Genomic DNA, 6,392 nt, shown 5'->3' on the forward strand with positions numbered 1-6,392 from the left:
TTTATTACTTGTTGCAATTGTGTACACTTGCACATTTTTTCGTCGTTCCAAGTTTTTGGCATCATTGCCGGGGACTGTTTCAAAAAGTCATTATTTGTGAATTTGTTAGTTTTACGTTTTGGTTTATTTTTCTGTTTAATTTTTAACTTAATTAGTTTTCCTGTGATTATTTCAGGTGTTTATGAGTATTGACCAGATTATTGACTTACTCCCTGTAGACCCTGAGATTGAACAAACTTTCCGGCAGCGAATAAGACAAGCGAACCAGAGAAGGACTGAATGAATGAATTTCGAGAATATGAATCAAGGAAATGGAGCAAACCTTGCTCAAAATCCTATCCTTATTGCTGACGATAGGGATAGAGCCTTAAGACAATATGCTATGCCAGTATTTAATGATCTTAATCCGGGTATTAGGAGACCCAAATCGAGGCACAATAATTTGAGCTAAAGCCAGTCATGTTCTAGATGTTTCAGACAGTGGGCCAATTCAGTGGAATGTCTACAGAAGATCCTCATATTCATTTAAGACTATTTTTGGAGGTGAGCGACTCTTTCAAATTAGCTGGAGTTTTCGAAGATGCATTACGATTGAAGCTGTTCCCGTACTCACTAAGGGACAGAGCTCGAGCCTGGTTGAATTCATTGCCACCAAACTTAATTTCTACATAGCAAGAGTTAGCCGAGAGATTCCTCATGCAGTATTTCCAGTTAAGTAAGAATGCTAAATTGAGGAACGAGATCTCTGCCTTCCAACAAATGGATGATGAATCCTTGTATGAGGCGTGGGAACGATACAAATAACTACTAAGGAAATGCCCTCATCACGGAATCCCACACTACATCAAACTTGAGACATTTTATAATGGTCTCAATGCTCACACGAGGATGGTAGTGGACGCTTCTGCTAACGATGCTCTCCATTCTAAGTCTTATAATGAGGCTTACGAAATCATCGAGAGAATCGCCAGTAACAATTATCAATGGCCGACCAATCGAGCCGCGTTAGGAAAATGAGTCGCTGGAATACATGAAGTGGACGCTCTCACTTCACTTGCATCTCAAGTATCTTCAATAACCTCAATGCTTAAGAATCTTACCACTAATGGGTCTAACAGTTTTGCAGCCCAACCACCTCACCAATTTGAGAGAATAGCCTGTGTTTATTGTGGGGAAGGACATTTATTCGAAGAATGTCCATCAAACCCCAAATCCATATATTACATGAGTAACCAGAACCAAAATCGAGGAAGGCAAGGATTGCAATCCAACTTCTACAACCCATCGTGGCGAAACCATTCGAATTTTTCCTAAAGTAACCAAGGGGCTGGAACTAGTAACAACTATGCTCAATCTAGACCAACTCAGCCGCCTAGTTTTTCCCAACAAGCTCAGAAATCAGCTCAGGCCGAATCATCCAATAGCTTAGAGAATTTATTGAAGGTATACATGGAAAAAAATGATGCCACTCTAAGAAATTTGGAGAATCAAGTGGGTCAGCTGGCTACTGAACTCAGGAATCGACCATAAGGTGCTTTATCTAGTGATACGGAGAATCCGAGGAATCTGGGGAAGGAACATTGTAAAGCGTTGACATTGAGGAGTGAAAAGACAGTAGAGCCCAACACTATCAAAACTGAAAAGGAGCTAGCTTATGCTCGAGATTCAGAGGAAGTTCAACCGAGTGTTGAAATTCCAGTTACACAAGAACCAGAATCTGCAAAATCTGACAAGGTAATTCCAGAACCAGCTAATTCTGATCAACTAACAACTCCGTTAGATGCAGAATTGCCGCAGAAAACGAATCAACCAGTTCTAGTAAAAAAACCTCCACCACCCTACCCTCAAAGACTTCAGAAGCAGAAGCAGGAAATCCAATTCAAGAAATTCCTAGACGTACTCAAGCAAATTCATATCACATCCCGCTGGTTGAACCATTTGAACAAATGCCGAATTACGTCAAGTTTATGAAGAATATCCTGTCCAAAAAATGAAGACTTGGAGAATTTGAGATGGTAGCTCTGACGAAGGAATGCAGCACATATCTTCAAGACAAACTACCCCCAAAACTGAAGGATCCTGGATGTTTTACCATACCTTGCAACATTGGAGCAACATATTATGGTAAGGCATTATGTGACTTAGGTGCGAGTATTAACTTGATGCCTATGCCAATATTTAGAAAGTTGGGGATAGGTGAAGTTAGATCTACTACGGTTACACTTCAACTAGCAGATCGATCCTTAGCACACCTAGAAGGAAAAATCGAGGACGTATTGGTACGTGTAGATAAATTTATCTTTCCTGCTGATTTTTTTTTCCTAGACTTTGGAGAAGACAAAGAAGTGTCGATTATCCTAGGAAGATCGTTCTTAGCAACCGGAAGGACCCTTATAGATGTGCAGAAGGGCGAGCTTACGATGCGTGTTCAAGATGATCAGTTAACATTTAATGTTTTTAAGTCTATATGATTTCCTGACAAAACTGATGATTGTTTTGCAGTATTCGATTTAGAGGATTTAATAGTGGAAAAGGAGCTTAACTATGTTGAAGATCCATTGGAACAAATTCTGACATCAGATCCTCCAAATGATGAAGAGGAGGATGAATATTTAGATTTGTTAGAAGCTAATGAAAGGGGGTTTAAACCACAATCCCGCTTTGAACCTTTAGAGTTAGAGAACAGGAAGTATGCCTAACCAAAAGCGTCAATCGAGGAGCCACCTAAGTTAGAACTGAAAGTACTACTCTCACATTTGAAATATGTTTATTTAGGTAACGCTTCTACTTTGCCTGTGATTGTTTCTGCAGAATTAACTACTGAGCAAGAAGAGAAACTCATCTTGGTGTTGAAACAATTCAAGAAGGCTATCGGATGGACCATAGCCAATATCCGTGGTATTAGTTCGTCTGTATGCATGCACAAGATTATCCTAGAAGATGGTGAAAAAGGGACGATTGATGGACAACGAAGACTAAACCCCATCATGAAAGACGTCGTGAAAAAGGAGATTATCAAGTGGTTAGATGTGGGTATCATTTATCCTATCTCAGATAGTTCGTGGGTAAGTCCGGTCCAATGCGTGCCAAAGAAGGGAGGTATCACAGTCATAGAGAATGAGAATAACGAGTTGATACCAACTAGAACAGTTACGGGATGGAGGATTTGCATTGATTACCAGAAGCTGAACAAGGTGACTAGGAAAGATCATTTTCCTTTGCCGTTCTTGGACCAGATGCTGGATAGACTCGCTAGGCTAGACTATTACTGTCTTCTCGATGGATACTCGGGGTATAATCAGATTACAGTAGCACCAGAAGATCAGCACAAGACAACGTTCACCTTCCTGTACGGTACATTTGCATTTAAATGCATGCCATTTGGTTTATGTAATGCACCTGTTACATTTCAAAGATGTATGATGTCTATTTTTACTGACATGGTTGAAAGTACTTGGAAGTTTTTATGGATGACTTTTTAGTGTTCGGAGATACTTACGGTGATTGCTTAGCCAATCTAGCTAAGGTACTAAGACGATGCGAAGAAACAAACCTAGTACTTAACTGGGAAAAGTGCCATTTCATGGTACGAGAAGGGATTGTTCTAGGGCATCGGATAACGAGACATGGAATCGAGGTAGATAAAGCAAAGGTAGATGTTATCGAGAAACTCCCACCTCCGACGTTTGTAAAGGGTGTTAGGAGCTTCTTGGGTCACGCTAGGTTTTATCGAAGATTTATCAATGACTTCTCCAAAATTGCTAAACCTTTATGCAAATTATTGGAGAAGGACACGACATTCAAGTTCGATGATTAATGCTTAAAGGCTTTCAAGAATTTGAAGAGTCGATTAGTTACGGCACCCATAATTGTCACACGAGACTGGGATCTACCATTTGAATTAATGTGTGACGCAAGCGATTTCACAATAGGAGCTGTCATGGGCCAACGAAGGAACAAAGTTTTTCATCCTATCTACTATGCAAGCCGAACTCTTACAGGAGCTCAACTGAGCTATACGGTAATAGAAAAAGAGTTACTTGCTATTGTATTTGCTTTTGACAAGTTTTGATCTTACCTTTTAGGTACCAAAGTAACTGTTTATACGGACCACTCGGTAATCAAGTACTTACTTGCCAAGAAAGATGCTAAACCGAGACTAATCTGGTGGGTGCTTCTACTATAAGAGTTCAGTCTAGAAATTCAAGATCGAAAAGGAGTAGAAAACCAAGTAGCAGATCACTTGTCCAGATTGGAGCCTTAAGAAGGGAATTCTTCTATTATACCAATTCAAGAAATGTTTCCAGATGAACATATACTGAAGGTAAGTCATTCCATAGTACCCCTTGGTTAGCTGATATTGCTAACTATTTAGCTTGTGGTTTGATGCCAATTGATAAGACTTATCAACAAAGGAGGAAGTTTCTTCACGATGTTAAGTACTATTTCTGGGAAGAGCCATATTTGTTTAAAAAGTGTGCAGATTAGATGATCAGAAGATGTGTGGCAGCAGATGAAGTACAAAAGATTTTATACTATTGTCACTCAGCTCTGAGTGAGGGACACTTCGGAGGTACTCGTACGGCGGCCAAAGTATTGCAAGCCAGATTCTTTTGGCCAACACTATTCAAGGATGCATACGTGTACATAAAGAGTTGTGACCGATGTCAAAGGGTTGAAAATATCACCAACAGAAATGAGATGCCTCGAACAAACATCATTGAGGTAGAATTGTTTGATGTATGGGGTATTGACTTTCTTTGTCCTTTCCCTCCGTCTTTTGGTCACAAGTATATATTGGTAGCAGTAGACCATGTGTCCAAGTGGGTCGAAGCTGAAGCTTATCCGAAAAACGATGCTAGGGTTGTAATTAAGTTCTTGCAGAGACACGTGTTCAGAAGGTTTGGAACTCCAAGAGCTATCATTAGTGATGAAGGGTCCCACTTCGTGAACAAGTGATTAAGATGGTTATTAGACAAGCACGGAGTGAAACACAAGGTTGAAACAGCTACCATCCACAGACAAATGGGCAAGCTGAATTGGCAAATAAGGAAATCAAAGGCATACTTGAGAAGGTAGTCTGCCCAAACTGACGTGATTGGTCCAAAAGGTTGGATGATGCTTTATGGGCTTACAAAACAGCATACAAGACACCTCTAGGGATGTCACCTTACAGGTTGGTCTTTGGGAAAGCATGTCATCTACCCTTAGAGTTAGAGCACAAGGCTTACTGGGCTCTTCGACAACTCAACTTGGATCCTAAGCTTGCTAAGGAGAACAGATGCTCCAACTCAATGAGCTAGAGGAACTCCGGCTATTCTCCTATGAAAATGCCAAATTAACAAGGAAGACTTAAGAAATGGCATGACAAGCACATTCGAGTTCGAGAATTTAAGCAGGTCAGTGAGTTTTGTTATTTAATTCCAGACTAAATTCTTTCCAGGTAAGTTAAATCAAGTTGGTCCGGTCCATTTACGATCCATCATGTCTATCCATACGGAGTTGTCGAGCTCCAAGGTAAGGGAGATAATTTTTGAGTTAACGCTCAACGCCTGAAACACTATTGGGGAGATAAGATTGAACGGAATGAAATTTCATTCATTTTATCGGATGTTTAAAATTTTCCTATGTTCTTTTTTTTAATAAATGATTTAGGGTATATTTTTGGGATTAGTATGTTTAAATGAATTATGTCTAGGCGATTAGAACTTAAGCGGGACTGCTTGTGACCCCTACAATCTTTCCTGGGAATTGATTTTAACATAATTTTCCTAAAAAATTTTCTCTAATAGAGATTTTAATCTTTGATTTTTCAAATAAAAGGTCAATTTGACCCGAGTTTTAAATCGCAACTCAATTTCAAATTTTCATTAGTCTAGGACTTAATGAAGTATTTTTAAAATTTGGTTGCTCTTTTTGTAAATAATAAAACTAGATGCTCTTTTTGTAAATATTTTCAAAGGCTTCTAGAATAAATGTTTTTTTTGTTTAAAAAATGATGATATTATTAATATAATATACCCGTTATAATATATATTAATTATTATCAATTTTAGGATTTTATTCGATAAATTTTTAATAAAGATAATAAGATGATAATCTTTATATATAATTATATCTATTATAATTTATATATTAATCTTTATCAACTTAGCATAGAATTAGGATTAATTTTATTTTATCTTTGTTTAAAATAAATTAAATAGCAATTAATAATTTAATATGCATATATCTAATTATTAATTGTTGTTATCTTTATATAGGATTAGAATTTAGAATTTTTATTATTAATTGTTTTAAGAATTCTATTCTAATTCCTATTTCTTCTCTATAATACCACCATCTTCCATTCATCTCACTTAAACCAACACAAAACCAAGTGCGAAGCCACA

At 38.0% G+C, this 6,392-nt stretch overlaps 1 non-coding gene across 1 annotated transcript; it reads right to left on the reverse strand.

The window, feature by feature from the left end:
- Positions 1-726: 726 nt before the first annotated feature.
- Positions 727-833, reverse strand: LOC121225571 (small nucleolar RNA R71). Its single transcript, XR_005923428.1, has one exon. It is a non-coding gene; the product is annotated as a small nucleolar RNA R71 (small nucleolar RNA).
- Between the last annotated feature and the right edge of the window lie 5,559 nt (positions 834-6,392).

This window comes from Gossypium hirsutum, chromosome A03, assembly GCF_007990345.1.
Source record: "Gossypium hirsutum isolate 1008001.06 chromosome A03, Gossypium_hirsutum_v2.1, whole genome shotgun sequence".
In the NCBI taxonomy this organism is placed as follows: domain Eukaryota; kingdom Viridiplantae; phylum Streptophyta; class Magnoliopsida; order Malvales; family Malvaceae; genus Gossypium; species Gossypium hirsutum.